Below are 15,745 nucleotides of genomic sequence, written 5' to 3' on the forward strand. Positions count from 1 at the left end.
AAAAATGGAGATTTGAGGGGGTAGGAGGTGAAAAACGGCGGAAGAGAGAAGAAAATGAGGGTTTGGGATTTTGGGGGTGTTCTGTTGATTTTAACAGAACCCCAGGGGGTATCGATTCCCCTGTGGGGGGGAATCGGTTCCCCTTCAAAGGGGGAATCGGTTCCCTCAGGGGGGGGATCGATTCCCTCTGCACCAAAATGCTAAAATCCGATTTTTTAAGCACAAAATGCTAAATTAATCTTTTCTAGTGGTATTGGCAACTCATATATCAAACATTAATTATGTTCAAACAATTGAATGGGATTTTTAGTGAGACAAATAGCACTAGTATTGTCACACTTGATAGGAATGGTTCCTACTTCAATTCCATAATCAAAAAGTTGTTGTTTCATCCATAAAACTTGTGCACAACAGCTACTAGCTGAAATGTATTCGGCTTCAGTGGTAGATAATGCAACACAATTTTGTTTCTTTGAAAACCAAGAAATTAGCATATTTCCAAGGAATTGGCAAGTACCGGAGGTGTTTTTCCTATCTAATTTGCATCCTCCATAATCCGCATCAGAAAAAGCATGCAAGCTAAAGCTAGAGTCTCTAGGATACCAAAGTCCTAAACTAGGAGTGTCCTTAAGGTATCTAAAGATTCTCTTAACAGCTAGTAAATGTGATTCCTTAGGACATGATTGAAATCTAGCACATAAGCAAACACTAAACATAATGTCCGGTCTACTTGCAGTTAGATAAAGCAAAGAGCCAATCATTGACCTATATAATTTAACATCTACACATTTACCTCCTTCATCTAAGTCAAGCTTTGTTGAAGAGCTCATTGGAGTTTTATGAGGTTTCCCATTTTCCAGTCCAAACTTCTTGAGCATATCTTTGACGTACTTAGCTTGATTAATGAAGATGCCATCTTTTCTTTGCTTGATTTGGAGTCCCAAGAAAAATGAGAGCTCCCCCATCATGCTCATCTCAAACTCACTTTGCATTAGCTTAGAAAATTCTTGACAAAGAACATCATTAGTAGAACCAAATATTATATCATCAACATAAATTTGAACTACTAATAAATCTTTACCTTTTCTCTTTAAAAACAATGTAGTGTCAACCTTTCCTTTTAAAAAACCTTTTTCAATTAAAAAATTTGACAATCTTTCATACCAAGCTCTAGGAGCTTGTTTTAAACCATAAAGAGCTTTTGTCAATTTTAAAACATGATCCGAAAAATTTGAATCTTCAAAACCTGGAGGTTGTTCCACGTACACTTCTTCTTTTATAAAACCATTTAAAAATGCACTTTTAACATCCATTTGATATAATTTAAATTCATTGAAACATGCAAATGCTAATAACATTCTAATTGCTTCCATCCTAGCTACGGGAGCGTATGTTTCATCATAGTCTATGCCTTCTTCTTGAGTATAGCCTTGAGCAACAAGTCTAGCCTTGTTCCTCACTATATTACCACTTTCATCAAGTTTATTTCTAAAAACCCATCTAGTACCTACAGTAGATTTATTACTAGGCCTTTCAACTAATGTCCATACTTTACTTCTCTCAAATTGATTTAATTCTTCTTGCATAGCCATAATCCAATGTTCATCTTTTAATGCTTCTTTGATGTTCTTAGGCTCTATGCATGAAATAAATGCAACATAATTACAGATATTTCTAAGAGAAGATCGAGTAGTTACCCCTTTTGATGGATCACCTATAATTTCACCATCCTTGACATAGTTGTACTCTCTTGGAAAAGATACTTCCCTTTCTTCAATGGTTGGATTCTCGAGGGGATCATGAGTTTCCTCATCTTTTGTTTCTTCCTTTGATGATGATTCTCCAACGTCATGTCTAACGTCATTTGCTTGTACAATACCTACATCATCATTAACAGAAGAATCCTTCCTCGGAAGGGGATTATCATCGAAAAAACATGTATAGACTCTTCTACAACTAAAGTTCTTTTATTAAATACACGATAAGCTTTAGAATTTAAGGAATAACCCAGAAAAATTCCTTCATCACTTTTAGCATCAAATTTACCAAGATTTTCTTTACCGTTGTTTAAAACAAAACATTTACATCCAAAAGGATGAAAATAGCTAATGTTAGGCTTTTTATTTTTGAGAATTTCATATGGAGTTTTCTTTAAAATTGGCCTAATCATTACTCGATTTACAACATAACAAGCGGTATTTGTGGCTTCCGCCCAAAAATATTTTGGCAAATTATTTTCACAAAGCATGGTTCTAGCCATTTCTTCTAAAGTTCGATTTTTCCTCTCAACAACTCCATTTTGTTGAGGGGTTCTAGGTGCTGAAAAATTGTGGCTAATACCATTAGAATTACAAAACTCAATAAATCCAAGATTTTCAAATTCAGTTCCATGATCACTTCTAACACTAGTGATAGAGTAACCTTTTTCATTTTGGATTATTTTTGAAAATGTGATGAAATTTTCTAATGCTTCATCTTTAGTACTTAAGAATAGAACCCAAGTGTATCTAGAATAGTCATCTACCAAGACAAATGCATATTGTTTTCCTCCCAAGCTAGTAGTTCTAGTTGGCCCAAAAAGATCTAAATGGATCAATTGTAATACTCTACTAGTTGATACATCATTAATAGATTTAAAAGAAACTCGTTTTTGTTTTCCTTTAGCACAAGCATCACAGATTTTATCATTATCAAATTTAAGCTTGGGCAACCCTCTTACTAAGTCTCCTTGAATTAACCGTTGCAAAACACTCATACTAGCATGACCTAGTCTCCTATGCCATAACCAACTATCATGCTCATCCTTAGCAACTAGGCATAAATTAGTCATATCAATAGAATCTAAATGCACCATGTAAATGTTTCCTATTCTATGACCAACAAGCATAATCCGATTAGATGCAATGTCAATGACTTTACAACCATTAATTTCAAATAAGACATTGAATCCTTTATCGCATAATTGACTAATACTCAATAGATTATGCTTTAATCCATTCACATATAAAACATTCTTAATTTGTATGGAAGAGGTATTACCTATTGTACCAATACCTTCAATGTAACCTTTTGAATTGTCTCCAAAAGTCACTTCTCCTCCATTTTTGGCGTTAAGCTCAATGAACCGGCTTTTGTCTCCGGTCATATGTCTTGAGCATCCACTATCAAGGTACCATGAGTTTGAATTTGTTTCCCGTGCCTTGTAGCAATGCTCCTTTCCCTACAAACATAGATTAATTTTTGATTTTTGGTACCCAAATTCTTTTGGGTCCATATTCATTAGTTTCCAAAATCCTAGTCCCCTTAGGTATCCATTTGTGTAGGATATTTTTATCTTTAGTAGTAATGAGTTCTTTAGGAACCCACACGCTTCTAATGATTTTTCCATTAGAGGTTCTTTGGGGACCTCTATGATTGTAGTTTCTAAAACTTTTTCTAACAAAGTTGGATTTTGAATTTCCACCTTTTTCAAAATGTTTTGTTCCAACTTTATCAAAAGAAGTTTTAAGATCATCAATTTTCTTTTGATGATCATCATTGATCTTTGAAAGTAAATTTTGCAAATCTAAATTTTTCTTTTCAAACTCTTCTAGTTTGATTTGCAAATTTTTGATTTTACTTTCAAGATCGTTGTTGGTTTTGGATATGAGTTTGTTTTCATTTTTCAATTTTGAAACATCATTTTTATATTTTAAAAACAATTTCTCATAATCCGAAGCCAACCCATTGTACTCCTCAAATAACTCATCATAAGATAAATCATCAAAATCGGATGAGTTAGAGGTTACCTTAGAATCTTCCCCGAATGCCATCAAGCACAAGTTTGCTACTTCTTGTTCCTCTTCATCGGAACCTTCTTCATCGCTCCATGTAGCCACATGAGCCTTGTGCTTATTCTTTGATTGACCCTTTTTCTTCAATTGTGGGCAATCATATTTGACATGCCCCGGCTTTTTGCATTCATAGCAAATGATTGGGTCCTTCTCTTTTGGTTCATTTTTGAGGCCTTCGTTTCGTTTGAATTTTCTTCCTTGGTAAGGTCTCATCATTTTTCTGAACCGTTTGGCAAACAATGCCATTTCCTCATCATCATCATCATCATTAGAATCACTCTCATCTTTTGTGGATTTGAGAGCAACTCCAATGTTTTTCTTCTTCTCCTTCTCCTTTGGTGTCTCTTCAACTTTATCAAGGTCCACCTCATCTTCAAGCATCATCTCATGAGTGAGGAGTGAACCGATAAGTTCTTCAAGAGTTAAGGACGATAGGTCCTTAGACTCGATGATTGTCGTCTTCTTTGATTGCCATGATTTTGGGAGGGAGTAGACTAACTTCCTCACAAGCTTTTCATTTGAGATGATCTCTCCATATGATTTGAGACCATTGACAATCGTTGAAAATCTATCCGTCATAGCTTTGATGTCTTCATTTGGTTTCATCCTGAAATTTTCATAGCTATGCGTTAGAATACTAATTTTTGATTTCTTTACCTCATCGGTACCTTCATGTGTGACTTGAAGCTTGTCCCATATTTCTTTGGCGGTTGTACACGATGAAACTCTTCCGTATTCATCTGGTCCAAGAGCACAAAAGATAATATGGATGACTTTGGAGTTGAGCTGGAACATTTTTGTATCTCCTTCACTCCACAACCTTGGATGAGTGATAGGCTTAATGTATCCTTCTTCTACGGCATTCCATGCTCCCATGTCACTTGCTTGAATGAAGTAAATCATTCTATTCTTCCAATAGGAGTAGTTAGCTCCATTGAAGAAAGGAGGCTTGTTGACGGGCATCGAATCGAGACCGGAGTCGAAGTTTGAAGCGGAGGCCATTGATGACTTTAATAATCGATATAACTCTTCCCGAATCGACTCAAGAGGTGATAAAACCTTCAAATGAGTTAGGCTCTGATGCCAATTGTTGAGTTAATCGAATGACGAAATTGGCCAAGAGGGGGGTGAATTGGCAATAAAAATTTTGTGGAAGCTTTTGCAGAAAATTGAAAGTAATTGCACAGCGATTTACAGTGGTTCGACTTTCTCAAACAAAGTCTACGTCCACTACCTTAGCTATCCACACTAAGGATTTTCCAACAAATTCACTAATTTGTTCTTTCTTTTGAGGCCAAAGAGATAACCTTACAATTCCCTCAATAGTATACCCCAACTCTTGAGAACACTCTTTTCTCAAAGAGAAGATTACAAATTTGCAAACTTACAAGAAAACCTCACAAGGTAAGATGTTTGCACAATTCTAGAACAAAGAAAAGAACACTCAAAGATGAATACAATTGAGCACAAAAAGTGTTCTTGAAAGCAAAATGAATATTGAATGAAAATAGGCTTGAAATGCTCAAACTTGAGGTTTGATGCTTTCTCTTTGATTCTCTCTTGATTCTAGTTTCTTGATATTTCTTGTTATTGATCAATGGATTCTAAGCTTTCTTAAATACACCTTGGATCACTTCTGAACGTTGGGGATAATTAGAGAAGATATTATAGCCGTTTTAGTGTGAAAACATTTAATAAAACAGCTTGGAGCGTGGGGGAATCGGTTCCCTCTCATAGGGAATCGGTTCCCTAAGTGTAAAATTCAAATATTTCGACCGTTGAACAGGGGGGAATCGGTACCCCCTTGGGGGGAATCGGTTCCCTCCGAGCATTCTGGAAATCTCGGAGCCAAACCATTCAGGGGGAATCGGTTCCTCCTATGGGGGGGAATCGGTTCCCTCTGAGCAATCTGGAATTTTTGACTTTGAATTGGTTCGAAATACTTTGTAAAATTATTTTGAAATTGTTTTATGATTAAAACTTAATTTTACACTTAAGTAAGGATTAAAAATGATTTTTGAAATATTTGGAGTAATGTTTTGATATTCGAATAGTTATATCGAATATACTTAGAAAATCATTTGGAAAATCTTAAAATCCATTTAACTTAATTTGTTATATCGAAATATTAAAATGTTTCAACACCTTGACTTGTTTAATTGTTTGAAATTGAGTTATTCTGATGTTGATATGTTGCGATCGTTAGTTGCTAGTCTTGAATTTCGCTTTATACTCTTGATTCCTTTTGGATTATGACCATGTTTTTGATCGAATTTAATTTGCATGATTGGTGATTGATATAGCTAGTGAAGTTTTTGATGAGTATTGATATTTCATGCTTTTGTTGATAGAGATGAACTTGACTCAATGCATATAAACGTTTCTTGAGAGATTTGAGCCTAATGAGCATACATTTTCTTTCTTGCTCATTGTTTGACTTGTGTGTGCCGAACTAATTAGGATATTCTAGAACTTGTAATCACAATACATATCGAGACTACATGTTGAATATAATGTTTTAATGTGATAGGGGCACCTAGGATAAACCCACTCTTCCCAAAAAGCCTACCCGTTTATAACTAGTGAACCACATTTGAGTCTATTTCCCTTTCTTTGTTTTATACCTCATAATTAAACCCGAAGCCTTTCTTTTTATTTTTTCCTCTCTTTTCACACCCTTACCGAGACTTGAAATATTGTATCATTGTTGTTCCGCGAAAAAAAAATTCAATGCTTCAAAAAAAACCGAAAAAAACAAGTTGTTCACTGTTTCGAACAGAAAAAAAAACGAAGAAGAAAAAAAAGACCCTTTGTTCGAAAAAAAACAAAAAAAGAGAAAGGAAGAATCGATCGCTTCAATTGTCTTTCATCTATTCTTTTTCCTTGTTTTGTTCTTCATTGCGCTTCATGTTAATTCGTGGATTGTTCTTAATTATTTTGATCTCTTGTTTCGGTATTTAAAACCTTTCTTTTCGTCCTTTCCCTACCCTAACCTAAGCCCCGTTACACCTAGTTTAAAGACCCTTTGATTATTGCATTATGTTCATTTTTCGTAGTGGAGACTTGATTGGATTCCAAGCCTATGGTAATATTTTGGTTAGTTTTGGTTTGAGTAATTTCATTTACCCCAAACACTTTGAGCGGATATGTGTAAATCTTTGTGAGGTATTGAGTCATGTTTCATTGAAGTTGGCAATTAATTGAGATATCTTGCTTACTTTAAATTTTCTTGGTTGTACCTTTGCTTGATTGTTACTTGAATTCGAAAAATATCATGACTTAGTTCGATTGGAAGTTTGAGGAATAAATTGAAATTGAAGATGACAACTTGTGATTTGGATGTATTGATTGATAAATGCTTGAGGACAAGCATTGAATAAGTGAGGAGTAATTTGATAAGTGCTTAATTTTGTTAATATTTTTCTTTTAAATTACTCCTTAATCATTGGTTTTTGTGGCTTAATTGTTCGTTTTGATTCATTTTCTGTGTAGGACGCCAGATTCTGGAAATTGGCTGAAATTCGGATTTGAATTAAACTTAAGTTTAGGATAATATTTTAAACATTATATTTTATCTTTGTATTTTAGTTTAAATAGGTTTTAGTATTTTAATTAAGTTTTAGGATATTATTTTTATATTTTATCTTTGTTTTAGGTATTTTAGTTTAAATATGTTTTAGTATTTTAATTATGATTTAGAATATTATTTTAAATATTATTTGTTTAAGTATTTTAGTTTAAATAGTTTTAAGTGTTTAATTAGGATTTAAGATGTTTTAGCTTGTTTTTAGGAATTTGAAGGCTATAAATACTCTCTCAGGGTAAGCCTAGAAACATATCTCTCTCATCTGAGAATAAAATCTTCTTTTTCTCTCTAGCTTTCTCTCTATTTTTTGCATACTTTTCAATTAGGCTAAGCATGACTTTGGTTATGCTTAGCTAATTTTCTCTCAAGCCAAAAACCGAAGCGAATGCTCAATTCCAAACGTGAGAATTGTAAGGTATTTAAATGGCTTCGGAGTTTTCTCTTTGTTTTATGAGCTTACTTTTCAAATCAAAACGATTTCGACAATGGTTCGGATATTGTTATGGTTAACATTTGAAGAAGGATTTGCTTATTGAAGTATATTCTACTTCCCGATAATACACTTGGCAAAATTGTTTGCTAAGAGGAAACTGAGATCGGAATCAGTTGTTGTTGAAACGACACAATCCGAGTTGGTAGCGAAGAATTGTCCTTGTAAGCCGACATGAATATTGAAGTAAAAATATATTTCGATGATCCAAGGAATTTGAGGCAAAGCCGAAGTCTGAGGCTGCTTTCACGATAAGTTTCTCTTTATCTCAATCTCTTTAATTTGCTTATTTAATTATTTTCTTTTATTTAATTCTTATCTTTTATTTTAAAAACAACTTTTAAAAATCCCCTTTTATATTTATTACTATTAATATTTATTATTTTATTATTTTTCCTTTTTTTATAATTATTTATTTTATTATACCTTTTATACTTTACCTGTAATCCTATCTTTTCATAATCAGTTTTATTAAATCAAAAAAACCATAGTCCCTGTGGATCGACACTGCTTATCTATACTACATTTTCCTTTTTATTTAAGAAGCTAAAATTATTTTGATAGCAAAACGACGGTTATCACTTATGTCTCAACAGAGCCATTTAGAACGAGTATTACAGTGCAACAAATGAGTAATTCACTGTTTGGAGCCATTTAGAACGAGTATTACAGAAGGAGCTCAAATAGTACCATTTTCCCACTTCCAGTAGGAGCTGAAATAACCATGTTTACATCGGAGAGGAAACAAACAGGGAAGCATTCACTTTGCAGTGAATTAAAGTACCTGCAGAAACACAACAAAAACCACCATATGGAGTTATGGATTTGCATCAGCCATTCAGGGAAATAGATAAAATTGATATCGAATTATGCTTATAATCAATTACATGGAAGAGATTTAACTTGAAATCGTAAACTCATCTTTATCATGATTGTAAACATAATGAATGATACTGCAATTAGTTGAAACAATTATCCCATATGAATCTCAACAACGTAGGGTGCTAAATTCCTTCATCGTCAAGCAAAATCCATAAAATGTTATAGTCAAAACCTTAACGTGCGAAAATTTGAAGTTATAGTAAATTTACCTGAAATTAAAAGTTGAACGGAAAGGTTCTGGTAAATGGAACACGGATTTCAACGAATATGAATCCATTCGCAAACTCTGTTATTAGTAATCTGAGGCAAGAAAAAAATAAAAAAAATAAAAGCTTATACTAACGTTTTTCTTGAGATTTTCGATTTAATTGGTGTGGATCCCTGCGCTCTGCATCAGGTACCGGATTCCAAACAAAACAAAACAAAAAAAAAATGGAAAAATTCTAAAGGATCGAGGAAAGAACTTGAAAGAAAGCTAGAAGAATAACCTATTGTCGGTAGTTATTGTTAAAGGTACTTAGGACAGCTATTATTGGACCTTATCATACCAAACACAATGGAAATAAAAATGTTTCGCGCCTTGATAACTTCATAAAAATCGGAATCAGATAGAAAACAAAAATGTTTACCTTGGGAGAAAGAGGGTTATTCAGTTTCTGCAAGTAGAGGGAAATTTAATCAACGAAGAGAGGAGAAAGAAAATATAACTCAAAACATACAAATTGATTTGATTTCAAACTTTAAACTATTCCATTTGACAGATTGACTTATATGAGATTATGGCGGCAGCTGAAGCAGCGATGCATTGCCCAGCAATATGCAGGAACTGACTTGATTATAGAAATATTCCCCGCCTTCGCAGCGGTTTGCAAAGAATTTAAATTAAATAATTGTTTTATTTTTAGATAATAATATTAATAAATCATGGCCACGTCCTTAATTCAATATAAAATATAATGTGAATTTTGGTTATATATATATAATATAATCATATGTTTAAATTCAAATTTTGATTTTGATTTAGTTTTATATATTATTTTAATATATATATATATATATATATATATATATATTATTGTCGAATTTTTTAATTGTATAGTTTAAAAAATCAAAATAAACCCGATTAATTTTATATAATTGTTTGCGTTATGACAAATGATTAAATAGGAATCTCATTTATTTAAATTAAATTTAAATCTACAATCTATAATAACATTAAAAGATTAATAAAAAAATAATAACATTAAAGTCTACTAAGGACTAGTTAGTCTAATTTGATGAGACACTAGATCCCATAAGTAAGGTTAGATGTTCGAATCGTGATGATTGTGAATGAAGTAAACTGATTTGGGAGGAGTTACCCTTAGTACCCAATTCAAGTTAATCAATCTATGTATGAGGAAGATACTTTTAGATTTTAGGGAGGATAATTAGAGATAAGTATAGGATCAGTTCATTCATTATTGTTAAATTAAAAAGGTATGTCTACAAAAATAGTTTTCAAAAATTTTGTAAAAACGTAATTGTGCAAAGAAGTGTCTGATTTCAAAAACATTTTTTTCAATGGACGTACATATATATTAATGTTGTCACTTGACCAACCAAATTAATCAGTAGTCCCAATATATGTTTAATATGAGAAATAGGTTTAATTGAATTTTTTATTTAGTTCGAGAGCTTAATTAATTTTATGCTAAATTGGAGGTTCAATTTTATTATTTGAATTAAAATTATTATTAAATTGACAAAATGTGTAAGTAATGGGAACTAAATAGATATACTAACTTTTTAACAGTCCTATCAGCTCCTACATTAAATCTTAACAGCTAATGACTTGATTGATAACACTTAAATAATTGAAGTGGTTTGATTGATGAAATTGATAGATCGGTGGCTAAAATGGAATTCACCCATAATTAATTGGACTTGAGTGTAATTTACCCTTAACTTTATACTACAATAGAAAATATTGAATACATAATACTTGGTAATATAAAAATACATGTATAAGATGCAAGAGCAGGATTGTTAGTGGTTCAATTGCGCAAGCTATTGTTTCTTTTATCCACCAGGCAATTTACATCTGTTTAGAGAAGTCATACAAGCTGTAACACAAATAGAGAACCAGAAATATCAACAGAAATAATATATATATGAATGGCCAGATTAATTACGCACGACTAACCGCAACGAGCAGGAAGATGTTCTTACATCTACAGTCGAATCGGGCACATAACCGTGGTACTTAAATCCAAAGGCTGTCGGAATGGCAGCTTCGTGACGAGGAATCTCCAGGTCTTCTTCCTAGGATGATATATCTGCATGAACAATATCCCTGCCCTCTTCTGCTGTCTTGACCGTCGAGTTTCAGTTGAATTAATTCCATTTACAATTGTCAGTACATGTAACTCCCCATTTAGAACAATAAAACCAAATGAAGTCTTACAAGCAGCTCTCCTTGGTACACTGCACTCCTTTTGCCAACGATTTAAATCCATGTTGTGCAGATACATAAAGAGATGATGAGCGTGCCATCATACCTAAGATCTAGAGGCTAGAATAAGAATTTGGAATAAATAAAAACGCAAATAACTTCTAATTCTCGCATTAAATCCTTAAGGGGAACTAAAAAGGCAGAGAATGTCTCTAGAGAAAATGCATTTTTGTTGATAGTCATAGTAGAGACAGTCAAGCAGTTTAATACAAGCATATAAGAAAATGGAACCAATTAAAAAGAGCGAATGAGCCAAAGGAGAATTAACCTACATTACTCGAACACAGGTATGGTAAGACTTGTCTAAGTTTTTACATATATTTGACGGATCCTTAGAGGTCATATCCACATATCCAAGTGTCGGAGTAATTAGGCAAAATGGGTCTAACAAGAGATAAGACAACTATCTGAATCGGAGTCCTAGAAATGCTGAAATGTAAGCTCATTCTTTGAAGTAACCAAGACTTGGCAAGCGATAAACGAGAAATACATAGATAAAATCCAATGTTTTTAAAACCGGACCGGACATTGAACCGGTGAAGGTACTGGTTCATTGGTTTACTGGTTTAACCGGGTTCGACCGCGGTGGAACCGAATTTTATATAAAATAATATATTTTTTTAATTTTACATAATATTCAAAGCAATATTAATATATATGTAACACTTTTTTAAGTTTACAATATTAAAAGGTATAAAAATATTACAAGTCATAACATATATAAATTAAAAACTATAAAATCAAGTGAAACAAAATGATTCAAATCAACTACAACATAATATTTAAGGTAAAACATATTAAATAATAAATATAACTATATAACTATAATCAAAAAAATAAAATTGGGACTTAAAAAAATCATAACAAATGATGTCATTTGCTTTAATTGTTTAAAAAAAAACAATCCCACATGACTAAGAAACATAGAAGAGCATCCCAAAAGTTTAAAAAGAAAATATGAGAACAAAACAATCTCACATGGCTAAGAAACATAAAAGAGAATCCCAACTTACTTCTATAAATAATATAGGTAATTTGACATTCAAAATCATGGAGACTTTTGGTGAGAACAAAGCGAACTATTCTTTCGCTTCAATTGAGCTCAAATTTTAGGCTTCAATCGAACTTCTAATTTTTTTTTTTGAGTTCGAGCCTTTTCGATTTCAAGTTTTAATATAATATTTTGAGTTCGAGTTGAACTTGATAATTTTTAGCTCGTGAGTTTTTGAGTCAAGTTGAGCTTACTTTTAAAGTTTTCAAGTTCGAGTCGAGCTAGCAATACTCGAATTTGACTCGGCTCGTTGAACAAACGACGTCGTTTGGTTTAATTTTTGTTTAAAGAAAAAAAGTGAACCGACGATTCAAATCGATTTTGCCGGTTTTCAGCCGATTCACCCCGGTTTTACAGGTTTTTAGTCGGTTCTTCCGGTTCTTTACTGGTTTTGTGCTCATCCGGTTTGGGAGTTAACCGGCCCGGACAGACCACCGGTTCACGGTTCAACCGGTCGAACCAGCCGGTCAATTTTAATAACATTGATAAAATCTGTGATTCATATCATAAACTGTCAAGTTGGCAAGAGAGTTTTATTCTTCTTCATTTTTGCATGATACTATTGCTAAATAATGGCAAAAGCATCACAATTGTAAACTATAGTTTGTAGTCATTAGAAGATTAGAAGAATTTCAAAACCCCGTTATATTCTAATTTAAAATCAAACAGGAAACTCTAAAATATTCGACTAATTATTATCTGCCTTAGTCTAACGATAGAAAAATACACAATCTTTGAACTGATTAGGTTGAACCTATTAATGGTAGATTTATAATCCATTAAACTTCGATCCTAGCAAAACCGTCAACTCATTGAAGTACTCGGTAACCCTCTAACATTATAGGCGTGTTTGATTCGGGAAATGTGTGATTACCATGGAAATAGAATTCACATTCCCCGTTTGATTAGCTCGATAATCTTATTCTCAGTAATATTTTATTATTAATATTAGATTTTTTTGAGTATATTACCGGAAATGTTATTACCATTTCTCTTAAATATTGTTAAATTACCGGCGTTTTGGACTAAAATGTCTTTAAATTTTTTTTCATTCGAAAATATCTTGTTTCTGTCATTGAATAATAAAAATTCTAGAAAGGTTAAATTACAAGTTTATCTTTAAACTATTTTAAATTTTAAAAAAATCTATAATTAAAATTTTATGTGAAGTTCAGACGTTAAAATAAAATTTTACCAGTAATCTTACATTTCTGCTAAACCAACTAAACACAAAATATAACATTCCTAGTAATTATAATCTCTCATAATCTTTTATTTCTACCGATAATCTTACATTCTGTAAACCAACCACAACCTATATCTAATATTCTCAAAGAAACACAAATTTGCAACGCCAGAATTACACAGCTAATTTTTCCAAAAAGGCAATGAATTCAATGACACTAACATAAATGTGGTTATTAAACAAAAAGAAGAGCACAATTACCTGAGAATATCATAATCATCAAGCATGAAAATAGCAGGAGGATAACACCCTTCTTCATCCTCAACCACAACAATTTTGCTGAACCTCGGCGTCTCCCCTGTTTCCCACATATCCCCAAGTTCCCTCCACTTCCCATCACCATTTTCCTTCAGCTCCATCACCAAAGCATCCTTATAGTACTCGTCGACCGGGAACACACCCGAGACGGTTCTCGAATCTCCATACCCACCCATCACCCAAAACTCCGTCTCTTCGCCATCTCCACTAACTGTAAACCCCACACAACCAGCTCGAAACCGAGGCAACCCGTCCAATGATTCCCATTAATCTTTTTCCACGTCGTACCTCTCCACCGAACATATCCTACTCCCAGCAGCCCTAAACATGGTGTGCCTGGACCCACCCCCAGCGACGATGATTTGATCGGAGCCGAGAATCGCAGCGCAAGCGAAGCTCCCGCGCGGGGAAATCATGGGCGCGAGGCGATCCCAGGAGGAAGTAACGAAGTTATAACGGAAAGTCGAGGAAGAAGGAGAAGGGCGGTCCAGAGAGAAAGAGAGGGTGTCAAGGAGGGAGCCGCCGAGGACGTAGATGTGGGGGCCCAGAGAGATGGAAGTGAAATTGCAGAGGCCGTACTCGTGAGGGTTGCAAGGCATGGGGGATAAGGAACACCAGGCGAGGTGTTCGGGGTCGAAGAGGAAAGGGGAAGAAATGTGGGGATCTTCCGGGAAGATGCAGAGGAGGTGGGAGCGGCGGTTGTGACGGCGGAGGGAGAGGAAGACGTACCAGGGCTTGCAGGTGGGCTTGAGGCGGCAGTGGTTGTAGTACGGGAGGAAGGAAAGGATGAGGGCGGCAACGTCGTTTGGGAGGCCGGGGATTAGGATTTAGTCTTCGCCGATTTCGTGAAGATGGGTCCACGGTGATGATGGAGGAATTGACATTTTCTTCTTCTTTGCCGCCCTTTCCACTGCGAAAATTGAGAATCGCTTTGATGAAACTGAAAATCCAATTCATTTCCCAGCCGCTGTATCTTTTGATCTGGGAAATCAAGAAATGCGACGCCCCCCCCCCCTCCCCCTTTTTCTTGACTTTTAAATCGGAATTGTGTTATTAAGGTTTGGGTTTCAGGATTGGCAATGATTTTCCAAAAGAGGAAATAATCTAGTGACAAAAAATGTCTTATAATATATAATTTTAATCAATTTTTTTTGGATTTATCAAAATGACCAACTAAATCACAATGCGATCGATAATTCGTAATGCGATCTCCGGTATCGCAAATCAGTTTCCAGATTCGCAACGCGATTCTGACTATCGCATTGCGATTTCCCAAATTCGCGTTACGATTTTCCTAATTCGCAATGCGAATACGTAGATCGCAATGCGAATACGTAAATCGCAACGCGATTAACTAAATCGCAATGCGAATTGTGATTTTCATAATTCGCAATGTGAATACGTAAATCGCAACGCGATTAAGTAAATCGCAATGCGAATTAGGAAAATCGCAATGCGAATACGTAAATCGCAATGCGAATCTGACTATCGCAATGCGATTTACATAGCGCCATTCGTATTAACGCATATTTTTTTTTCAAATTTCAAACACGAATTTTTTCTAAATATATCGGAAACTGAACCGTCCACAGTAATCGCAACTCATAACCTCAAACCTAAAATCACAACACTCAGTCCATCTCCATCTCTAACTCTCTACGGCGAAATCCGTCCCCATCTCCGAAGATTTCCGTCTCCATCGCCGGCGAAATTCCTCACAACCATTCACGGTCAGAAATCCCTCACAATCATTCAGAAATGGAAAATCAACATCCGAGGGTTAGTTTTTTTAATTATTTTTATTTTGAAATTTTTGCATTATTTTAGGTTTTTCATATTGAAATTGATGATAAGTTTACTGATAATTTTAATAATAGATTAACCATTTCATTTAGATTTCTTATT

General features: G+C 34.1%; 1 pseudogene; it reads right to left on the minus strand.

The window, feature by feature from the left end:
* Positions 1–10,926: 10,926 nt before the first annotated feature.
* LOC120205004 lies at positions 10,927–14,832 on the minus strand (annotated as a pseudogene).
* Between the last annotated feature and the right edge of the window lie 913 nt (positions 14,833–15,745).

This window comes from Hibiscus syriacus, unplaced genomic scaffold, assembly GCF_006381635.1.
Source record: "Hibiscus syriacus cultivar Baekdansim isolate YM2019G1 unplaced genomic scaffold, ASM638163v2 tig00011824_pilon, whole genome shotgun sequence".
NCBI lineage: Eukaryota > Viridiplantae > Streptophyta > Magnoliopsida > Malvales > Malvaceae > Hibiscus > Hibiscus syriacus.